Here is a 24,148-nt window from a genome sequence, read left to right as displayed (position 1 = left end):
TTTTAACGTTATAATCACCCAGAAGATTTGTTTATCAATCGCCATGGTCAACTTTACGCGATTGCTTTTATTGTAATAGCTGGAGCGATGTTTTGTTTTAAGTGGACAACTTCCAGAACTCCAAACAAAATTCTCACGGGGTTTATATGGCGATTGGTACCTCAAATGATGGAAAATACTAAAATTGTTTAAAGTTTTTTCATAATTGTTGCGTTTACGAAGAACAAACTAATCTTGATATGCATTTTTAGATCTTCGAAGCGAATAACGCGCTACTGTTGAAGAATAATATTTAATAAGTATAATAAAACCCTTATTTTTTACGCGTCCATGCGAGTAATGGGCTACTCTTCTAGAAGAGAAATTTATAAATCTTCCTTTTACTAGTCCATGCGATTATTAAGCTACTCTACCAGAGGAGTATTTTAAAAATCTTTCAAAACACTCAAATGTTACTTCACTACACGATTTTTCTCTCTTTTCGTTAGCAACTTATATGCTCCAGAAGTTTCGTCTTGAGGACACAACTCCTCACGCTGGGCGAATCGTCTACGACACATAGACGAGCTCGTCCGCGATCAGAATCTTCTTTTAGAAGATTCGCAAAATATTGTTTGGCATTCAAAAATGTTTGCAGGGTTAATGCTTCCTCTTAGACTCAATAACCTATACAACAACATCAAGGAAATGTAAGTCCTTTAGCTAAATTCATCCATTAATATTTTGCGAAAAATGAAAATCATCATCGACATCTAAAGAGTTCAAGATGATAATCGCAATCAGCTGATTTCGTTAAATATTTGTCAAATGTAAACAAAGGTCCTATTCAAACAGACCCAAATGCAGGCATATAAACACTCACACACATACAAATAGCATGGCCCCCACAAACGCACTCTCGCCATTTGGGCAATAACCGCAAACAACAGAACAAGCCAAAACAAGCCAAAACAAACGGAGAAATAGGCAAAAATTCCAAAAATTTGGTTAAACACAATCACTTTTGTTTTCGGCTTCCGCCTGTGGACCCGCTAAATATTTTGTAACGGTTCAAGGGTCCTAGGGTGTCGCGCAAAGCTCTCATTGCTGTCAAGTGTGGTTCCAACAACAAACTCTGAAAGCTTACAGGATTCGCCGCAACAAAACGAAAAGCTTTCACTTCAAACACCCAAGATTGAATGAATGGCTTGTAACTCTGGCCAATTCATTGTGAATACAGTTTACGAGCAACTTTCAAACCGTTCACACCAAATTGCGGAACAAAATCAAAGCAGAAAGTCTGCAAAGTCAGCTACTTGCTTGAGTGGTGTTTTGCAAAATAAAATTACAAAAATCCATCAAATAAAAATTCCCTAAAAGAGCTACAAACGTATCCAGAAGTGACATTTGTTGGAGCCATTTAGTCTTAAAAAAAAACAATTCGAATTATTCCCCAACAGCTGCGAATTGCTTAGAGTCCCAATAATTCGAATGTTGGCCCATCACATAATCGAATACCTTTGCAAATAGCAAAGCGCGTCTTCAACCAGACACAAACTCTCACACACACACACACACACACGCATAGCAGGCGACAAATAAACAAGTGTGTATGTGCGCGGGTGTTTTTGAGTGTTTGTGCGTATTTCCGTTCTATTTGAAGCGAAGTCGTTTGTGGCAGACCCTGCGGGGAGGGTCTGCGAAAATCTATTTTCACTTTCATCCGTATTGTGCTGTGTCGTGCCGTTCGGTGTTGTGCTCTACTCTGCTCTCGCATTGCGACGCTCTCGTATAGGTAGAAGTTGATGGTGATTTCGATGTCGCTTGTCCTGGCTTTTGTTTATTAATGGTACTCTGCAACTCCTTCGTTGGCCAAGATCCTTACATAAACCTCAGAAGATTCAGTGTGCGTGTTCGAATGCTGTGCTGCGAATGTGTGAGCATTCTGTGTGTGTTTTCTCCCCAACGCACATTCATCTTGCTAAGCCAGCAATGTAAGTTGTTTTATGGTGTGGTCCACTACAACAACTACACAAACAAATAATAGGCGAGCAAGAAAGCTACAACAACAATAACAGTCATTGTGTCAAACGCTGATTAGTATGAAATAAACAAACACCAGCCAACAGCAAACAACAACTATTAAAAACTTTTTGTTACTCCGTCAGTGCCAGTGTATGTGTGGACAATACCACAATAATAGTTAACTCAAAACAAAAAAAAAAAAAAAAACAACGCAAACAACAACAAACAAGCTGAGCAAAGCAAAAGAAAAGGAAATAAACCACAATAATACTATGATTGGTGCCAAAGTTTACCCCCACAATTGTTTACTTTCAAAAATTGAATCCTAAAAGTAATTGAAAAAACAACCGCAGTTTAAAGTGTTTGTATCTGTGTGTGTGTATGTAGCTAGCGATGAGTGTCGAGATGCAGGTGCTTGCACACGCTGTTGTGTTTTAGTGAATGAATTCAGTTACTTCCCCTTGCCAACACATCCCATCAGGGAATAGAGTGGGTGAACATTTTTAAAAATAAACCACCAAAAAGGAAAACAATGATGACACACGAATAGAAACAAAAACGAAAACAAACACAAATACCACATCTAATACCAAAATGCTAAACTGACTTAGTTTGTGTATGTTTATGCAACTAAAACCATGGATTAAGGATAACATCTAGCCACAATCTGAATAAAGGTAAGTTGAGTTTTTGGTTATTGCCGAGTTGGTTGGTTTTAAAAAGATTTTGGCAATGAAGTGTCTTCTTTGAAAAATAAGGTTAAGATCTGAACTCGCGAATGCAGAACAAGTAAAAGCGTGCTAAGTTTGACTGGGCCGAATCTTATATACCCTCCACCATGGATAGCATTTAACGAGTTCTTTTCCCGGTATCTCTTTTAAGGCAAGCAAAAGATAAAATAAAAGAATTGCTAAGCTATTATGGTCCATTATTATGATGGTCCAATTGGAAATATAAGTCATTGTGTAAAATTTCACCCAAATCTAATAAGAATTGTGCCTTTAAGGAGCTAAAGAAGTAAAACAGGAAGATCGGTTTATGGGGGAGCTGTAACAGGCTATAGACCGACTCAGACTATATTTGACACGTATGTTGAAGGTTATGATAGAAGCCGTTGTACAAAATTTCACCAACATCGGATAAATATTGTGCCCCCTAGAGGCTCAAGAAGTCAATATCCCACATCGGTTTATATGGCAGCTATATCAGGTTAGGCACCGTTTTGAACCATACTTGGAACAGATGTTGGAAGTCATAACAAAACAGGTCTGCAAATTTTCAGCCGAATCAGTTAAAAATTGCACCCTTTAGTGGCTTAAGAAGTCTAATCGGGAGATCGGTTTATAAGGCAGCTAATATCAGCCAAATCGGATAATAATTGCTTCCTCTAGAGGCTCAAGAAGTCAAGAACCCAGATCGGTTTATATGACAGCTATATCAGGTTATATACCGATTTCAACCATACTTGGCACAGTTGTTGGAAATCATAACAGAACATCAGTGAAAAATTTCACCCAAATCGGATAAGAATTGCGCCCTCTGGTGGCTCAAGAAGTCAAGCTCCAAGATCGATTTATATGGCAGCTATAGTAAAACATGAACGGATATGGCCCATTTACACAAATACTTCCTACACTAATAGGAAGTATTTGTGAAAAATTTCAAGTGACTAGCTTCACTTCTTCGAAAGTTAGCGTGCTTTCGACAGACAAACGGATGGACATGGCTAGATCGACTTAAAATGTCATGGCGATCAAGAATACATATAATTTATGAGGTCATAGACAGATATTTCGAGGGGCTACAAACATAATGACGAGGGTATTCAAATATTTTGCAATGAAGTGGATAGCAAATAGGACATTTTTATTTCCCCATTTCAAGGGCCAGTCATAAGCGGAGATGCGATGACATTTTTGGAAATACTTTGACTTACAACCTCGATCAGTCCACGAATCATGAGTCATCCACTCACATTGGCGCCCGGCAACGAAAACAATTTTCATCAAAATGAAAAAAAAAAAATTGGCTGTTTCCTCAGATTTTGTTCGTGATTTTATAATAAATTGGCTCGTTTTTCCAAATCCTGAAACGTTTTTTCTCCAAAAGCTTTTGTTTTTGTTTCCGGCTTCGAGCCTGAAGTTACGAATTTTACCCAGATTTTGGTTTTTGTTTTTATACCCACCATAGGATGGGGACATACTAACCAAGTCATTACATTTGTAATACCTCTAACTGTTGATCTAGGACCCCATAAAGTATATATATCCTTGATCGTATCGACATTCCGAGTCGATCTTGTCATGTCCGTCCGTCCGCCTGATGAAGTCACGATTGCGGTCGAACGCTTAAAGCTAGCCGCTTGAAATTTTGCACTGATACTTAATATTGATGTAGGACTTCCAACAACTGTGCCAAGTACGGTCCAAGTCGGTCTATAATCTCGTATAGATCCAATATAACCCGTTCTCCTCATTTGACTTCTGCAATTTTGGCAGAAATTTTGCATGAGGTGTTCTGTTACGACTTCCAACAATTGTGCCAAGTACGGTCCAAATCGGTCAAGAAATTGATATAGCTCCCATGAAAACCGGTCTCTCGATGACCCTTGTTCGGTTCCTAGAGCATTAATTTTTGCTGCTTTGACAGAAGTTTGGTATGTAGAATAAAATTATGCCCTTCAACTACATTTATTTTGAATAAATTTTTAGCAGAATCCATGTTGATGGATTCCCAATATTCGGCCCGCGCCGAACTTTTTACTTGTTTACACGCTTTTTTCGCCACATTTGCATGTGGAGGTGACTTCGTCCAGCCTTTAAATAACAAATGGCTATTGTTATTTAAAGGCGCCAATAACTTGCTTTATCGTAGCGAGCACCATTGGCACTCACTACTAAAGCAAGAGCCGGTGCCGACCGGTGATCATGGTTCACCCGTGCCGGGATATCTGGGACTACTAAATAATATTTTATTCTTTTTTATATGATTTCATTGTTTGCTAAAACCAGTAAGGAAAGGCAAAAGTCGGACGGTGCCGACAAAAAAAGCAAGCTCTTTAGATATTGCAGTGGCTCTAGAAGTGAAAATCGGGCGATATATACATGTATATGGGAGAAATATTGAAATTCCGAATGAATAGGTTAACAAGTGAACACATTTTTGCAATATTTCCCGAAATCAGACGAACATATATGTGGGAGCTATATCCAAATTTGAACCTATTTTTTCAGATTTTTCTGATTTAAAATTAACATGGACAGACAGACAAACAAACGTACTGACAGACAGATAGTGAGACAGATGGACAGACGGTCATAGCTAAATCGAATCAGAAAGTGATTCTGATTTGATCAGTAAACTTATCAATGGGTCTACCTCTCTTCCTTCTGGGTGTTACAGACAAATGTACTAAGTTATGATACCCTGTATTAGGACAAGTCATGGTTACTCATATTGTTTGTCAGAAATTAATGGTATATCTATGGTTAAGGTCCACAAATAGATTCCACAAGCTCGTAACATTCACAATTTGGAAAGAACTTCTGACACAGCACCGTTTAAAAACCGGTAGCCATGCACAATGAACCGATGCACAATGGGAGCAAATGGAATATTTGGAGCTGAGGTGTTATCAACAAGGCCCTAGGTGGTCCGGGCGCCCCTCGGCAGGCATCTAATGTTGGTCACCTCGCCATTTCGAAAAATTGATTGGTCGGCCAAATATTAATTTAAAGTCTAATTTTCAAAATTCTTTTTTTTTTTTTTTTTTTTTTTTTGCTAGACCAAGTTGCAGAAATATGTTGAGGGGCTTAACTCTTAACTCTCCGTCCTAAATTTCGGCAACATCGGACAATAAATGAGCCTTTTATGAGCCCAAAATATTATTGGGTTGCCCAAAAAGTAATTGCGGATTTTTTAAAAGAAAGTAAATGCATTTTTAATAAAACTTAGAATGAACTTTAATCAAATATACTTTTTTTACACTTTTTTTCTAAAGCAAGCTAAAAGTAACAACTGATAACTGACAGAAGAAATAATGCAATTACAGAGTCACAAGCTGTGAAAAAAATTGTCAACGCCGACTATATGAAAAATCCGCAATTATTTTTTGGGCAACCCAATACATCGAGAGATCGGTCTGTATGGCAGGTATATCCAAATCTGGACCGATCTGAGCCAAATTGAAAAGGATGTCGAAAGGCCTAACACAACTCACTGTCCCAAATTTCGGCGACATCGGACAATAAATGCGCCTTTTATGGGCCCAAAACCTTAAATCGAGAGATCGGTCTATATGGCAGCTATATCCAAATCTGGTCTGATTAAGCCAAAATTGAAAAACCATGTTGAAGGACCTAAGACAACTCACTGTCCCAAGTTTTAGCAAAATCGGATAATAAATGTGGCTTTTATGGGCTTAAGACTTTAAATCGAAGGATCGGTCTATATGGCAGCTATAACCAAATTTGGACCGATCCGGGCCAAATTAACGAAGGATGTCGAAAGGCCTAACGCAACTCACGGTCCCAAATCTCAGATAATAAATGTGGCTTTTGTTGGCCTAAGACCCTAAATCGGCGGATCGGATTCAACAGCCAGACGGACAGACGGAGGGACATGTCTAGATCGTCTTGGATTTTTACGCTGATCAAGAATATATATTCTTTACAGGGTCGGATATTGCGATGTGTTGCAAACGGAATGACAAAATGAATATACCCCCATCCTTCGGTGGTGGGTATCAAAATTAAAATCGAGCCACAAATTTCTTCGCAAATTGGAAAATGCAGAGGCAATCTCGGCCAAAATATCAACAATTAAAAATTAAAACTCGTATATCGCCAAAGCCAGTAGAGATATTGTATACATCAAGCCAAATTTTGGTAGGGGCTTTTGAGCACTATCTGTAAAAAAGAATTTTGAAAATCGGACTATAAATAAAGATTTGGCAGCCCAAACACTATTCGAAAATGCCGAGGTGACCAATTTAAGGGCCTGCCAAGGGGCGCTGGCACTACCTAGGGCGATGTTGATGAAATGTCATATTGAATTAATTAAAATCATAACATTTTGCATAGATCGTACAAAATTCGTGGACATACAGATTGTGTGGCTAATTCGAATCAGTAAGTGATTCTTAGACTATCGGGTTGCTTGTCAATGAGTGCATGGGTGCGTATGAATACTAATTGATAATAATGCCCACACATGACATACATCATACGCCACCTTGGTCACTTACATTTCATATTAAAATGCATGGAATTATTTCTCTGTAAATAAAAAAGTCAAATCATGGGTGCTAGCGACTTTGAAGCATCTCTTTTTTCACTGGACCATAACCGTAGACATATCTTTTTGTTTAGACACACAAAATAAGTCCTTGGCTTGTCTTGCGGACATAATTCGGATCGCAGAGGTTTACATGTCTGCCTATGACGCTGAACGCCTGTGTTCGATTCCTGGCGAGAACTACAAAAAAAGTGTTCAGCGTTGGTTATTCTTTCTTAGTGCTGGCGACATTTGTCGTCATAATACGGTGAAAAATGTATTATTTATGGACCTTAGTCATATGTAAATATGGTCCGATCTTCACACAACAAATTGTACGAATTCATATGTTAAAGAGTACACTTTTTATGAGCATAAGAACTTAATTAGGGAGTTAGGTACAAGTATATGGAAGCTATATCGAAATATAGATCTGATCCATGTAGGGCACGAATATCGAAAACTTAACGGGGATTACTGTTTCAAATTTCAGCAAAATCATATAACAAATGCTCTTTTTATAGGTCGGGAGATCGGCAGCTATATGTCGGTGTATATGAATATCTAAATATAGACCGATCTCGGCCATATTGAACACGAATCTTGAAGAGCCTAACACAGCCCACTGTTTCAAATTTCAGCGAAATCAAATAGTTAACACGCTTTCGTAATCCCAGATATCGTCAGATAGGTCTTTATGACAGTTATATCGAAAAATCAACCGTTCTTAACCATACTCGGTGAGAACGTCGAGGGGCATAACGCAAAATTTCAGCGAATTTAAACCTTAAAGCCTTAAATCGAGAGATGGCAGCTACAGCCAAATGTAGACCGATCAATGCTATATTAATGTGTGGTATCTTACCAGAACTCGTTGTGCAAAGTCTTAGCGAAATTAATATATGCGCCTATTATGGGCCCGCGACCCTAAATTGGTAGTTATATCGAAATTTATACCGATCTTTATCATGCTCGGTACGAATGTTGAGGAGCCTAATGGAACTCTTTGTGCCTAATTTTAGGAAAATCGGTTTATAATTGACCATTTTTGAGCCTAAAACCTAAAACATATCTATATCCAAATCTGAAAGATCTGAGCCGTATTGAAGAGGATTGTCGAAGAGCCTAACAAAACTCGCTATTTCAAATTTCTGTGAAATCGGGCAATAAATGCTCCTTTTAATAAGCGCAAGACCTTAAATCGAAAGGTCTATCTATTTGACAGCTATATCGAAATCTGGACCGATCTGAGCTAAATTAATCAAGAATGTTGAGGAGCCTTTCATAACTCACTGTCGCAAATTTCAGCGAAATCCGACAAGAAATGACCGATCCGCCGATTTAGGGTCTTAAGCCCATAAAGGCCACATTTATTTTTCGATTTTGCTGATATTTGGAGCAGTGAGTTGTGTTAGGCCCTTTGACATTCTTCTTCAATTTGGCTCAGATCGGTTTAGATTTGGATATAGCTCCCATATAGACCGATCTGTCGATTTAAGGTTGTGGGCCCATAAAAGGAGCATTTATTGTCTGATTTTGCCAATATTTGGACAGTGAGGTATATTAGGACCTTCGACATCCTTCGTCAATTTGGCCCAGATCGGTCCAGATTTGGATATAGCTGCCATATAGACCGATCCGCCGATTTAGGGTCTTAAGTCCATAAAAGCCATATTTATTATCCGATTTTGCTGAAATTTTGGGACAATTGCTCCAAATTTAGATATATAGTTGCCATATAGACGGATCTGTCGATTTAAGGTCTTGCGCCCATAAAAGGCGCATTTATTGTCTGATGTCGCTGAAATTTGGGGCAGGGAGTTGTGTTAGGCCCTTTGAAATGCTTCTTTAATTTGACTCATATCGGCGTATATTAGGAAAATGCTGCCAAAAAGACCGATCTCTCGATTTAAGGTTTTGGGACCTTAAAAGGCGCATTTATTGTCCGATTTGGCGAAATTTGGTAGGTGTGTTAGGCTGGCTCTTCGACATTTTTCTGCAACTTGGCCCGAATCGGTCCAGATCTGGATATAGCTGCCATATAGACCGATATCCCGATTTATAGTTTTAGCCCCCGAAAAGGCCCATTTATAATCCGATTTCACTGAAATCTGACACAGTAACTTATGTTAGGCTCTTCGACATTCGAGTCGTATATGGTTCAGATCGGTTTATTTTTAGATATAGCTACTAAAAAGACCAATATTTAGTTATTGCACCCCATTCGGGCTCGGCACCCCGTTCGGGCTCGCCATCCCATTCGGGCTCGGCACCCCGCTCGGGCTCGGCAGCCCGTTCGTGCTCGACGAGCACCCCGTTCGAGGGGTGTTTGCAGTCTTACCAATAAATTACCCCATTATCAGCAGACTTTCTGCTGTTTCAGCAAACATTGTGGTTGTTTTAATTTACGAGTTTCTTTAGTTTATGGGTTTATTTTTAAGAACAATAGCGCGATGGCAGATAAATGGACAGACACATGGCTAGATCATCTACGAATTTGACAATAATTAACAATATATGTAAATGGGTACTATAGAAATAGGCGGAAATGAATATTTCAACTGAATTCCCATCCTATTGTGGTTTGTATACAAATTCAAAAAACAAAATGTCATTGTGGTGACATTTAATTTTTTTTAATTATTTTTTATGCAAAATGTAGCATTGACCATAGAAATCAAAAAAGTCCAAAAGGAAAAAAAATGTTTCTCATTTTAGCCTTAATTAAGGTCAAACTGAATTGTGTAACAAAAAAATGATGTAAAACCAAGTTTTTTTCCATTTGAACAAATATTTTTGAATGGCTTAATTTAAGCGCTACGTTCATGCACATGTACTTACACACACTAAAACAAAGACAGAATTAAGTCAATATACTTGCCAGGACTAAAATAAGAACATGCCTGAGCTAAGCGAAGTCAGATGGAAAATATGATAATTTTGTCTTTTTTTTTGGCAAGTTATAATTAAAATAAACAAACGAAAGTGCGTAACCCTTATTTTGCCACAAATGTGGTATTTTCATATCATTTGCATGTAAACCCTGAACTCGGCAGGCAGCATGACGTCCTCTGACAACTTCATTAACATGCAGCGCAAAGAACCTTTTCAGAATCTTCATTTTCACAAAGCCCCTAAAAGAAGTCAAAGTCAAACCTCAGTTGTGGCAGGCAAAGAAAAAAAAGGAAGAACGAAGGAACAAAAAAAAAAACGTCTTTAATTGTGACAAAATAATGCAAATATAAAATCAAATTTATTTAAGAGTTGACAGAAAAACATATTGCAAGCATCAGTAACTCTGGAAAATGGAGGAAACGGAAAAATATCTCATGCTCAAAGTCGTAGGATTAAAGGCGAACGAAGCTCCCACTCACATCCATAGCCAAAGAAAAGTCGTGTAAAAGGCAGGCAGGAATTGCAGTATGCTCTCTGCCAAAGGACAGAGCACAAGGGTTATACAAACAATGGAGGCGCTGTCGCTCTGACAAGTCAATCACAACAAACGACAATCGAAGTGTCAAAGGATCCTTGCAAATGTATTTCTATGGGAAATTATCTCATTCTGGCAGGCATTGGTGAGCAACGGGAAAAGCCTATTATGTGGGTCATCACCAATGTGGAACAATGCCTTTGCATTGTGAAATTTTAGACAATTGTGAATAAATGGGCTATGTCAGGGTATGGCTGGCTACCAGTAGGCACCCATGATTGATATCATCATTTGAAGAAAAGGAAAAAAAGCCTTTGTGAAAAGTTTTTCAAGTGATAAAGATTTTACTTTAAATTTAATATGCAGTATTGAAAAACCTTTCTTCTAGGGTGCTTTTCAATTGGTTGTTTGTTGCAATTTGTAAACCCAGCACCAACACACATCAGAATAGCAATGTTCTATCTTACAAGGCATACAGAACCAGCAGTCCAAAGGTCTATCTTGCGATGATCTTGCGATGGCATCGCAGTAGGCCCGTCAGCTGAATTCTCATGAGACATGATGACATGCTCGTTCACAGTGTCGCTTAAAAAATCATGCATGATTTTCGCGACAACTATATGAAAATGTCATCTACCATGTGTATGGGCTGTCGGCTATATGTCTTCAACGATTTAACATGGTCATGTACCCTACTTTTAAGGCGTCTTGATGACACGGCCTGCTGGGTATATTCACTGTTATAAAGTTTAACGATATGTATGTACACGCAAAAAAATAATTCTTTCGCCATAAACGAAGTTTTCAACAAGCGCGTTTCTCTCTCCCTCCCACTTACCCCAAAAAGTACTACCCAAAAATAAAAGTGGACCTATCGGGACAATATGGATTCAAATAAAAGGTATTCAAGAGTGGAGTACGAATTTCATAATGAAAGTTGGGTCCTGGGGGTCGCCACAGCCCCAAAACCCTTTAAAATAGGTTTATTTGACGATCATGACAATATATGCCTCAAATGAGAGGTATTCGGGAGTAGATTACGAATATGGTCAGGAAATAGGAATAGGCTTTATAATTTATTGATAAGGGAGGGGGCAGAGCCTCAACCGTTAACCCAAAAACACCACCCAAAATCAAAATTGGACCGATAACAACAATATGATTGTCAAATGAGAAGTAAGCGGCAGTAGATAACGAATCTGGCATACAAATTCACGCCGAAGTATAGAGGGTCACCCAACCCCCACAATAAACCCGCAAAATGGGCTCATTAGTCAATCACAGATATATGGGACTCGGTTAGTTTGTTCCGTATAGACTGAAAAACGGCAGAACTGATTTTCTCGAAATGTTCGCATATTGTGTAGGTTTGGCGGAAGGAAACATAGGATATATACAATAATTTTTCAGTGTCGGAAAGGGGACGAACCCTCCCCCTTATGCCAAAAACACAACCCAAAATCAAAAGTGAACCGATCGGGACAATATAGGTATCAAATGGAGAGTATTGGAGAATAGAATACGAGCGATGGCGTCGATTGGGGACAGTGGGGTAGCCAACTCTATTGCCTCCCATCATCATCGTCGCAATGTGGGTTGTTTGGCGCTGTTCTATCGGTACTTTCATGGTGTGTGTTTGTCTGATATTCGTCTTCTTATTCCTGATGTAAGGATGTATGTCAGGGATACTAGACATTCTAGGAACTCACACCCTTTTGCCATTGATTGGCCAGCGGACCGCACAATGCATTACAGAGAGAATTCTTATTTCGCCAGAACCGTTCGTATGTGGAATCGACTTCCGGCTAATATTTTTCCCACCCACTTTTACAACCAAAGATTTAAGATAAGACAAATGTCAAAAAGCACTACATCCTTTTCCCCTTCCAATTCCTAATTTCCTATCGCCAACGCAATGCACTCCAATTATAGGGAACATCCCCTGTGTGTAGGCTGACAGAAAAAATTTGAGTCTAAGTACCCATCGGTCCGTTCCAACCACAAAACTCCCCAATACAGACATATTGGACGTTCATTTCAATATGGGGCTCAAAAGAAAGGTATTCGGGAGTTGATTTTGAATCTGGCATACATAATCAGATCAAGGTATAGGGGGTCACGCCAACCCTCAAAAACGCTTTTAGACCCATTATGACGACATGATACTTGGCTAAACCGATTTTCTTAAAATTTTCATGGAAGGAACCAAAGGCTGTATAATTTTTGGATATCGGATAGAGGCGGACCCTCCCTCTTACCTGGGAGGAAACATAGGCTATAAACTTTTTCGGTATCGGAAGGGGACTGACCCTCCTCCTTATGTCAAAAATCAAAAGTGGACATAGGTATCAAATGAAAGGTATTGAAGACCAGAAAACGAATATCGTATTAGAATTTGGGTCCAAGAACCCAACGGGCCACCGTGACGTTTTTCCTTCTAAAGATACGTCAAATGGGTTATTTGACCTATTATGACAACATGGGACTCAAATGAAAGGTATTTTTAAAGTAGAAAGCGAATTTAATGTCTGATTTTGGAGCCAAGTATTTTGGTTCTTTTGGACAAAAAAAAAAACGAATTTGATAGCAATTTTCAGTGCAAAGTGCCAGTGACCGCCCCAGCCCAAAAACACTTTCCAAACGGCTCATATTTACCGGCCATGGTTCTCAAATTAAAGGGATGTGGAAGTGCAGCACGAATTTGATATCCATATTTGAGTCGAAATGTCTGAGTTGCCATCCCCTTCCCCTAATGAGAACATAACCATAAGGAAGAACATTACCACCAGGAACCGAGAAGGGGCAAGGAATTCTAACACATCAATGAGTGCTTTCCGATTCAAGTTTAAACTCAATGATAAGGGACCTTTTTCTATAGCCGAGTCCGAACGGCGTCCAGCAGTGCGACATCTCTGTGGGGAAACTTTTTATAATGACCATGCATGGCATTGTACCTCGCAAATGTCGCCAACATTGAAGGGGGATAAACACCGCTTTGTCCGATGTTCTCGCCAGGATTGGAACGCCTTCAGCGTCATAGGCTATAATGGCACGAATTCGATATCCACATTCAGAGCAAAGTGTCCCCACCCTAAAAAGATATAAGAGAGTTAAAGAAGGCGCAGCGGAGCGGGCCCGTTTCGGCTAGTTAAGCATAAACGTGAGCCTTATCAGAAGGTATACCCAAATTTTAATCGATATGATCCAAAAAGAATGAAAATTTTGCACGCTATAACGCTATAATCATTTCGACAGTTAGATAGACAAACGAATATTGCAAAACAAACTTCGATTGTCAAAAAGTTTATTGTCAATGTTCCATATTCTTGAGCTTTTAAAATTGTATGTTTTTTTATGCTTTTGAACTATATTTCGATCCATCTCTATTCTAAAGTATTGGCTTTATTCTTGCCATCTCTATTTTCTTTCGAATGCATTGCTCTAAGAAACCATCCGAGTGTCTTTATTTGCAGTCTTTGTGTGTGTGTGTGTGTGTTTAGAATCTTAAAATCACACCTTTGCCGCACTAGATGACTTTGTGTCCATGCAATGGCAGCTAACATTGGGTCTTTGTATTCTTTTCATTCGCAAGAAATAAAATAAAAAATGCAAGCATCGTTTGTCGTCGAAAACAAATTGTTTTGCAGCTTTCACTTTTGCTGAGGACGTGACTTCTGACAAGATTTTGTTGTTGGGTAAAGTTCGACTGACACCATCAGACGAAGACCACAGACTGCAGCAATGTGAAAAAGTGTTCAACGCCGCAATGATGTGTCTCTGTGTTGGTGTGCTGCATCAAAAATCACTTTGTGTGCTAAACACCGCACACCACCCACCCTTCGGCCAAGGAAACAAAGGAGGGCGGGGGCAAACTAAACGGATATGAAAACGTGCAGGTACAAGACTGCGGGTATGTGTTTGTGTTTTTTGATACAGCGGATATGAGGTATGACGAGGAGCGTATATTGCATCAAATTCATTACAACCAAATTTGTTTTGTATGATGGCATCGTAACCAGTTTTTCAGATTTCGAGCAACAAAGCGAAATACTCCGTAAAAATGATGATGGAAAATAAAATAAAATTCACTCGGTTGTTTATACCTTGTCCGTGTACTGGTATTGGTATATGTGCATGGCCATGTGCTCTACCAGCCGCACTAATAATAAAAAGGGGGAACTATTCCAAAAAGGGCGCATAATTTAAAGTGAATTGTAGAATGGGAAAGGACTCCATTAGGGGAAAGTTGTAAGTTCAAGAGTCATATACTAAACCACTACTGTGGTACAGGGTACTATGACTAAGCGCATTTAATTGTTGCACTCAGAAGCAAAAGAGATAGTCGCATAAGTCGCATAATTGATCGAATCAGAATCACTTTCTGATAAGATTAAGATATGTCCTCCACCATACGAGGGGGGTATACTAATTTCGTCATTCTGCATGTAACACCTCGAAATATGCGTCCAAGACCTCATGAAGTATTGGTTGCCCAAAAAGTAATTGCGGATTTTTCATATAGTCGGCGTTGACAAATTTTTTCACAGCTTGTGACTCTGTAATTGCATTCTTTCTTCTGTCAGTTATCAGCTGTTACTTTTAGCTTGCTTTAGAAAAAAAGTGTTAAAAAATTATATTTGATTAAAGTTCATTCTAAGTTTCATCAAAAATGCATTTACTTTCTTTTAAAAAATCCGCAATTACTTTTTGGGCAACCCAATATATATATTCTTCATCGTCATGCCATTTTAAGTCGGTCTAGCCATGTCCGCCCATCCGTCTATCTGTCGAAAGCACGCTAACTTTCGAAGGAGTAAAGCTAGCCGCTTGAAATTTTACACAAATACTTTTTATTAGTGTAGGTCGGTTGGGATTGTAAATGGACCTAATCGGTATATAACCTGATAAAGCTGCCATATAAACCGATCCTGTGACTTGACTTCTTGAGCCTCTAGAGGGCGCAATTCTCGTCCGATTTGACTGAAATTTTGCACGTTGTGTTTCACTTCCAACAACTGTGGTAATTATGATTCAAATCGATACATAATCTGGTATAGCTGCCAAATAAACCGATCTTGGATATTGACTTCTTGAAGCAAAGAGCGCGCCATTCTAGTCCGATTTCGCTGAAATTTTGCGTTAGTATGGCTTAGTATGGCGCAAATCGGTACATAACCTGACATAGATGCCATATAAACCGATCTGGGATCTTGACTTATATAATGACTTATACAATGTTCAGCATTCGTTTATGGTCCGAATCGGACTATAACTGGTTTATTTATGACTTCTACATACTGAACTAGTTAAAGTTGAAATTGGTTCAGATTTAGATGTATTTATCATTCTGAGTGATGCAGATTTATCTACAGCTGCCTTATATGAACAACGCCCTTTTTTTCTCTTAGAAAGTAATTTTGCTCGAAATTTGGTGCCGATTGTTTTGTAAGCCAGTCCTTTAAAATTTTCACCTTTACCCTACATACCACCACATGGATTGCAAAAAAAGCTCAACATTTAAGTGGTTTCACAATATTCCTCCATTTAGCTAAGATTTTCCTTAAGATTTGAATAAAATATCACAACATTTCCCTTATCCTTTTTCTTGGAATTGTACCCAAATAAAACTTCCAACGGAAGAATGAAAATAATGTTGCTTGCTCCCCAAAGAGAATACTTTTCAAATAATTCTACTACAACAATCTTTGAAATATCTGCGCAATAACTTTTATCTTAAGTAGTGAAATGCTGCTCTGCGGTTTGCTTTTCACCTGGGGTTGTTTTCCTTCATAATTGAATCCTTGAAACTTTGGCTTGTGGTGGTCATGATGCATGGATTGCCTGTATGTTTGCAAAATGTTATAATATCTTAAACATTTCCAAGAGAAAAGCAAAGTTGGTATTAGTGATGGATGTATGTATAAATGAATCCAGAAGTGATGCGGGTGGGGGTGTGGGCATGTATGTAAAGGTAAATGTTTATACAGGAAATTAGATTTTCGCAAGACATAAATGTGTTTAGTATAAAGTTGTGATTCGGTGATATAGTGCATGTTTACCATGGTGTTCTAAAAACTAACTATAGAAAATCCAAGTTAGGAAAATCTTAAGCAGCAATGGTTCTCACCCGTTTTAAGTTCAAGTAAGCTGGACCTTGCAAAGGACCTGCAAAGACAACAGATGACAAAGGTATACTCCACTCGACTGACCCAACTGCTTGATGAAAGCACTCTTTGTCCCGATGATATAACGGCGCAGTGGCAATCCATAGCCCACTCCATGGAAAATGCCGCGAAATCCGCACTTGGATACCGGAAACCTCCCCTAAGAAACTCGAGGTACGACCAAGAGTGTGGAGATGTTATGTGCTAGATGAAGGAGGTCATCAAACATCAAACCGATGGTTTTGGTACAGGCACATCCTTCTGCAGAGACAAAGAAGAAAATCTGGTAACTGACACAGATAAAGTGCTGAGGATATGGAGATAACACTTTACCAAGCTGCTGGTTTTCGACGATGGCGGCGAAGAGAATAGCGCAGAACCAATTCCTGATGATGGTATAGAATGTTTTCCTCCTAGCCAGAATGAGGTTCAAGTAGCAGTGGGCCGACCCGAAAACAACAAGGCAGCTGGAGCCGATGGGTTAACCGCTGAAATATTTAGGACCTCTGTATGGCAGCTATATCCAAAACGGAACCAATTTGGGTAAAACTGCAGAAAGTTGTTGAAGAGTCTAACGCAACTCACTGTCCCAATTTTCGGTGAAATCGGACAATATATGCGCCTTTTATGGGCCCAAGACCTTAAATCGAGAGATCGGTCTATATGGCAGCAATATTCAAATCTGGAACGATCTTAGCCAAATTGAAGAAGAATGTCGAAAAGCCTAACACAACTCACTGTCCTAAATTTCGTCGGTATATTTCAACAGACAGACGGACGGACATGGCTAGATCGTCTTAGATTTGTAACGCTGATCAAAATATATATACTTTAAGGGTTGGAAATGGATATTTCGATGTGTTGCAAACGGAATGACAAAATGAATATGCCCCCTGGGTAAAAAAATAGAAAATCGGATTCTAAATGAAGATTTGGCAGCCCTAACAATTTTCCGAAATACCCAGGTGACCAACTTTTGGGGCCGCCAAAAAACGCCTTGAAGTTTTGCGCACGATCTCACTGACATCTCAGCTCTAACCACTTTAAATTTTAAATAGATACCTCTACCCGTTCTCAAACGGCGTATTTTTTACTAGTTTTTTTCGATTTTCTCCCATGCATGCCCTTCACATGCTATGACTTGCCGCACCAATGTTGCACGAGCGAGCTCCTAATACTATGTGTCACCTTGTGATACCGAAAGCTATACGAGTACTTGCCTCTTCTTACTACCTTTCAGTAATAGCCTCGTCTTCTCACAATACGGATCTACGCGTTAGTGGCCCACGCGCTTAACACGGACTGCGTTGCCCCGAAAGGCTTCGAGTTAATCAAGTATATTTACGGCAGTCCTCTGGCTTCCAGTAAGTCTGCTCTTTCATTCCCTCTTACTCCGTTGTGGCCCGCCACCCAAACGATGCGGATCGTCCTTCTTACATTCCAAGACTGTTCGCGACTTTACCGTCCTGGTTGTTCTTACCCTGATGACCAGTTTACTGTCCGTAAAGATGTTCACACCTGTTAGTACCACACCACCTTACGTATTCCGTGATCACCCGGATCTCCGCCTGTAGGACCGTATTATGGTCAGGCATCCTATAACAGATCTCAGTCCCTGGGTTCTCGATGTAGACCCCCAGGCCCACTCTGTCCTCTAGCTTTCATCCATCTGTGTAGCAAGATCTTGCAGGTGGTAATACCAGACTTTCGTCAATGCAAGGCTGTGCCGCTGGCAGCACTGCCTAGCACTCGGCCTCAAGTGTCGTCTGAAACATCTTCCCTTCCTTCCAGGTTTCCTTTAGTCGCCTCGATTATACCGCGATGGTGTGAGCTGCTCCCTTCCTCAATCCATTCTCCCATTGGCTTAAGCCTCATAGACGCAGTGGCTGCCTCGCATTTATTCTGTTTGTCAATGCGTCGGATATCTAGAATTGTCTCCAGTGCCCTAGACGGCGTGGTCCTCATCGCTCTGCCTATGCCAGGACAACATGTTCTCTGAACCTGTTGTGTGGTCCTTATGTGGTCCTACTGAGGCGTATGTTAGTATTGGTCTAATCACGCTGCTGTAGAGACAGTGGAATGTCCTAGGATTTAAGCCCCATTTCAAGCCTACGGCCTGTCTACATAGTGCCCAACTTCTGTGAGCCTTCTCAGTACGCTCCTGAATGCGACACTTCCTATTCAGTTTCCTGTCCGAGATCACATCTAAGTATTTGACCTTGTCAAATTTCGAAATCGGCTTATTGAGAAAACGTGGAACGTTGAATTGGCCCACGTGGGTTTGATTCCCACTAGAGACGTCTGTGGCTAGTGTTTTATCCCAAAGGACTAAAATAGTCTAAGTGAGTCGGCCCGAATTACCGAAATTAGCATTGTTCTACTGCTGCGCTTATTCAACTGTAACGGAGTGTAATATTATGTGCTCTTTAGCACACACAAACACTCATATATATTCATCCATTTAGCTAAGGAGCTTTGTGGGCTTTACTCTCCACACATGCCTTTGTTGTGGGATTCGATTTCAATGCCAGTGCCGAGGTCATTTCAATTGCGGTCCCTTTGGTTTTTGTCGGTAAAGGCAAATAGGCTGTTGCATACCAACGATTTCAATGGTTATGCCATCCATGGTTGTGGTTGCTGACATACATCGTTGATAATTGTGGTCATTCATTATTAACATTATCTGTAGCTTCATAGACATGCATGGTTAACTAGTAAAGTTTACAATAACTGTTTAGAGTTTAAATTATATGGTTGTTTAGATTACAATTTAAATATTTTATAATTTGAATTAATTAACTATAACTATTGAAATAAAAAACTAGTAAGAGAGTGCCAAGTTCGGTCGGGCCGAATCTTATATACCCTCCACCTTGGATCGCATTTGTCGCGTTATATGCGCTGTATCTCTTTTAAGGCAAACAAAGTATATTGAATGTTATTGGAGCTATACCAAGTTATAGTCCGATTCGGCCCATAAATGAATGCTAAAATTGTAGAACTCATTGTGTAATATTTCAGTTTATTCGAGATAATAAGTGCGTCCTGTAGGGGCTCAAGAAGCAAAATCGGGAGATCAATTTTTTTTGGCAGCTGTATCAAGCTATAGATCGATTCAGACCATATAAGCCACGTATGTTGAAGGTCATGAGAGAAGCAGTGGTACATAATTTCTTCCAGAACGGATGAAAATTGCGAGCTCTATTGGCTCAAGAAGTCAAGATTCAAAATCGGTTTATATGGCAACTATACCAGATTATGAACCGATTTGAATCATACTTAACACAGTTGTTGGAAGTGATACCAAAACACTACGTTCAAAATTTCAGTCAAATCGGACGAGAATTGCACCCTCTAGAGATTCAAGAAGTCAAGACCCAAGATCGGTTTATATGGCAGCTATATCAAAAATTTTTACCAAATTGATTCATACTTAGTGCAATTATTGGAAGTGATACCGAAACACCACGTGCAAAATTTCAGTCAAATCGGTCGAGAATAGCGCCCTCTAGAGGCTCAAGAAGTTAAGACCCAAAATCGGTGTAAATGGCAGCTATACCAGATTATGAACCAATTTGAATCATACTTAACACAGTTTTTGGAAGTGATACCAAAACACTACGTTCAAAATTTCAGTCAAATCGGACGAGAATTGCGCCCTCTAGCGGCTCAAGAAGTCAAGACCCAAGATCGGTTTATATGGCAGCTATATCCAAACATGGACCGATTTAAACCATACTTAGCGCAGCTTTTGGAAGTGATACCAAAACACCACGTGCAAATCTTCAGTCAAATCGGACGAGAATTTCGCCCTCTAGAGGCTCAAGAATTCAAGATCCAAAATCGGTTTATATGGCAGCTATGCCAGATTATGAAACGATTTGAACCATACTTAGCGCAGCTTTTGGAAGTGATATGAAAACACCACTTGCAAAATTTCAGAAAAATCGGACGAGAATTGCGCCCTCTAGAATCTCAAGAAGTCAAGACCCAAGATCGGTTTAAATAGCAGCTATATCAAAACATGGACCGATTTGGCCCATTTACAATCCCAACTGATGTACACTAATAAAAAGTATTTGTGCAAAATTTGAAGGGGCTAGCTTTACTCCTTCGAAAGTTGGCGTGCTTTCGACAGACATACAGACGGACGGCCCAAACGGCGGGCCGTAGTGCGACATCTCTTCGGAGAGAAGTTTTTACATGACATAGCAAAATGCAAATGCAAATTCGCCTATGAACATTCCATTATGGAACTGGGGCATGACATAGTACCCCACAAATATCGGCAGTATTTGGAGGGGAAACCCGCCACTAAACCTTTTTTCTGATAGTCTCGGCAGGATTCATACCCAGGCGTTCAACGTCATAAGCGGACATGCTGACCTCTGCGCTACGACGGCCTCTACGTGACACTGGACCCACCTCTAAGAGAACTAAGGCGAGCAATGGTATTGTAGGTTCAAGAACCTATGCCAATGTTGCTAAGGGAAGCTAGGTGATGGCGGTCATCAAAAAGGATGAAGAAGTGAGGTGAAAGTCTAGAAACCAAAAGATTGGCTTTCACTTGGTGAACATCGCATCACCAAGGGAACTAAGGCGTACAACAGAAGTATTTGTGCAAATTTTCAAGCGGCTAGTTTTACTCCTTCGAAAGTTAGTGTTGTTAGACAGACAGACAGACATGGCTAGTTCGACTTAATATGTCACGACGATCTAGAATATATATACTTTATGGGGTCTTAGACGCTTATTTCGAGGTGTTACAAACAGAATGACGAAATTAGTATGCCCCCATCATATGGTGGAGGGTATAAAAAAGGACTCTGATTTCATTCAGTATGACATTCTATCATTACTTATGGTAAAATTTTAATTAAATCGGGTGTTTCAACGGTGAACAACGAACTAGTGCCAGCCTTTTGGAGAAAACTTCATTATATTTTGTCTTCAGCAAATTTTTGCCATTAAAAACATTGTCAAAAATTACCAAAAAAAAAATGAATTCTGTCTTTTGAAAAAATTTCAAAAATCTCAAAAAATTCCTTTAGCAAAGTAAACGAGAAATTTCCACTGAAATTTTGTCTCTAGGAAAAACAGCATTAAAATTTTGATTCACTCTTCATTCATTCATAAACTGAGCCAATATGTGTTCAAATAATCTTGATGATTTCACCATAGTATTCCATTTTATTCCAAACTACATATGGCTTGGGAAACTTATTCATCGGCTCTTCAAACTTGCATAGCAGCATAGCACAAAATCCTTTTATCTTCAAACTAATTGGGGCAACATTTAAATTAAATGTCTACTAAATAATTCACTCCACTTTTACTTGCAAGCCAATCAATATTAATGTCCGCAAGATTAATGCCCAAATGAAAGCTATTGATATTGGCACATGTGTGTGTGTGTGTGTGTGTGTGTGTGTGTGCTGGTGAGTCTTTGCCGTAACGGTCATTCGGTTGATTGGACATCTTGTAATTTTCCAATTCACCATATCATATTTGGCCACAAACCACTAATTCTATCCATAACTAGGCATTAAGGACTTGTTAATTGATGGACATATCCCACATTTATTGGCACTACCACTTACCCGCTCCTCCAGCAAACAGATGAGAACTGAAAGACCAAGCACATTTAGAACATTGGCCTGTTGGCCACAAATACCTACGGAGCTCTCGCTCTAACACACACCACATACAGACAGACAGACAGACATACACACATACACATACACAGACTCAACCAAATATCATTATAATTTTGCTCTTAATTAGTCGTCCATTAAGACTTGATGTTGATGCTGCTTCAGCAAGCCTGGCAGCTCGGTGGTGTTGTTGTTGTCATCCTTATTGTTGTTGTTTTGAACATTAAACGACCATTTGCTTTTATTCTCCAAATGGGCCTCGATGGCAGCAGGGACATTGTGTAGCTGCTGCGGCTGCTGCTGTTGCTGTTGCTTCTGTCGAGACAAAGTCGAAATGGCAGTGGGATTCAAAGGAATAAAAAGGTACCTGAGGAAATCAAACGATTACTGTGGCTGCCGCGGTGAGGAAAATTAAAACAAAGCTGCCTTAATTTGTGCTGATAAATCACGTTAAATAGATTTCCATAAAAGCAGAAAAAAATACAGAAAATTGCTGCCATTCTCTGTCCGAAGAGAAGGCAAAGGATGGCTGCCAGCTGTGAGAGGAATCGGGCGGGGTGGTGTATATTCGGCCTTGGCGTAACAATTGCCATGATTGGTAGATCCTCAATGGTCAAAGCAATGACGGTCGCTGGTTTTTGGTTTGGGCCAAAGTTTTATTGGTTGAGTATGCATGTCGTAATTAAAAAAGTTGAGATAATTGACGATTATGACTGTGTGTCTTAGATTTGGGGGCCTAATATAAATCAAACAATAATTAAATATGACAATTGTTTACACAAACTGCAGTAATAAATGTTAAATTAATAGTCCCCTCCTCCCTCCTCCAAGTAATTGGCAGGAAATTTATGTAATGAAGCATTTTGCATGGCCAAAACCATTGGTGGCCAAAAATAGATGGCCTCAGTAAATTGCCTGAACATTTTATTTTCGTTACTGGGAAAGAATAGCTGCTTACAAAATGGCAAAGTTGAGATATATTTTTAGTAACTCCATGGCCTATTCTGGGTAAATAAAGGTCACAAAGACAATTTTTTGTGTGTATAAGTCAAAAGTTATCTAAAAGCACCTGTGCTTTATGGGAAATGGATAAAAACTGAGGCAAATTTTTTTATGGACAATTTTAGTCACTAATGAGTCCTGGGAGAGATTCATCTGCGGTGAGATATGTTCATAAAACAAAAGCTAAACTTAATATTGCTAGCCGGATGGTTATTTTTGTGCTGATATCTCATGGTGATTTCAATTCTAAACCAGTAGGGAAAGGCAAAAGTCGGGCGGTGCCGACTTTATAAAACCCTACACCTATACAAAAGGTACAAAGTGGGGGCTATATCTAAATCTGAACCAATTTTGATGGACCTCGGCGGATGTTTTCAGATAGTTTTTTTAAACAATTCGCATCAAATTTCGAGAAAGTATATTTAAACAAAATCTGACTAACTTTATATGGGAGCTACATCTATATGTGAACCGATTTTGACTTCTTTGACTTTCACTGCTTAGCTATTGTGGTAGGCATCGAGGAAAGAGTAGCGCACAATTTTGGCAAAATTGGTCTATAATGCGTTTGCAAATTGTAAATTTTGCCCATGAACATTCCACTAAGGAACAGGGGCAAA

General features: G+C 39.4%; 1 protein-coding gene across 3 annotated transcripts in view; it reads left to right on the top strand.

Moving 5' to 3' along the window:
• The first annotated feature begins 1,237 nt into the window (after positions 1-1,237).
• Positions 1,238-24,148, top strand: part of LOC106095623 (uncharacterized) — a 190,469-nt gene continuing 167,558 nt past the window's right edge. For 2 of the 3 annotated variants that reach the window (XM_013262884.2, XM_013262887.2), the window contains exon 1: positions 1,238-2,681. The gene's annotated coding sequence lies outside the window, so the exon portion shown is untranslated. The remainder of the gene's footprint in view (positions 2,682-24,148) is intronic. The other variant, XM_013262885.2, reaches the window with a different exon arrangement.

This window comes from Stomoxys calcitrans, chromosome 2, assembly GCF_963082655.1.
Source record: "Stomoxys calcitrans chromosome 2, idStoCalc2.1, whole genome shotgun sequence".
Taxonomy (NCBI): domain Eukaryota; kingdom Metazoa; phylum Arthropoda; class Insecta; order Diptera; family Muscidae; genus Stomoxys; species Stomoxys calcitrans.
The sequence above is the reverse complement of the archived record's forward strand: the minus strand, read 5'-3'. Positions and strand labels throughout refer to the sequence as shown.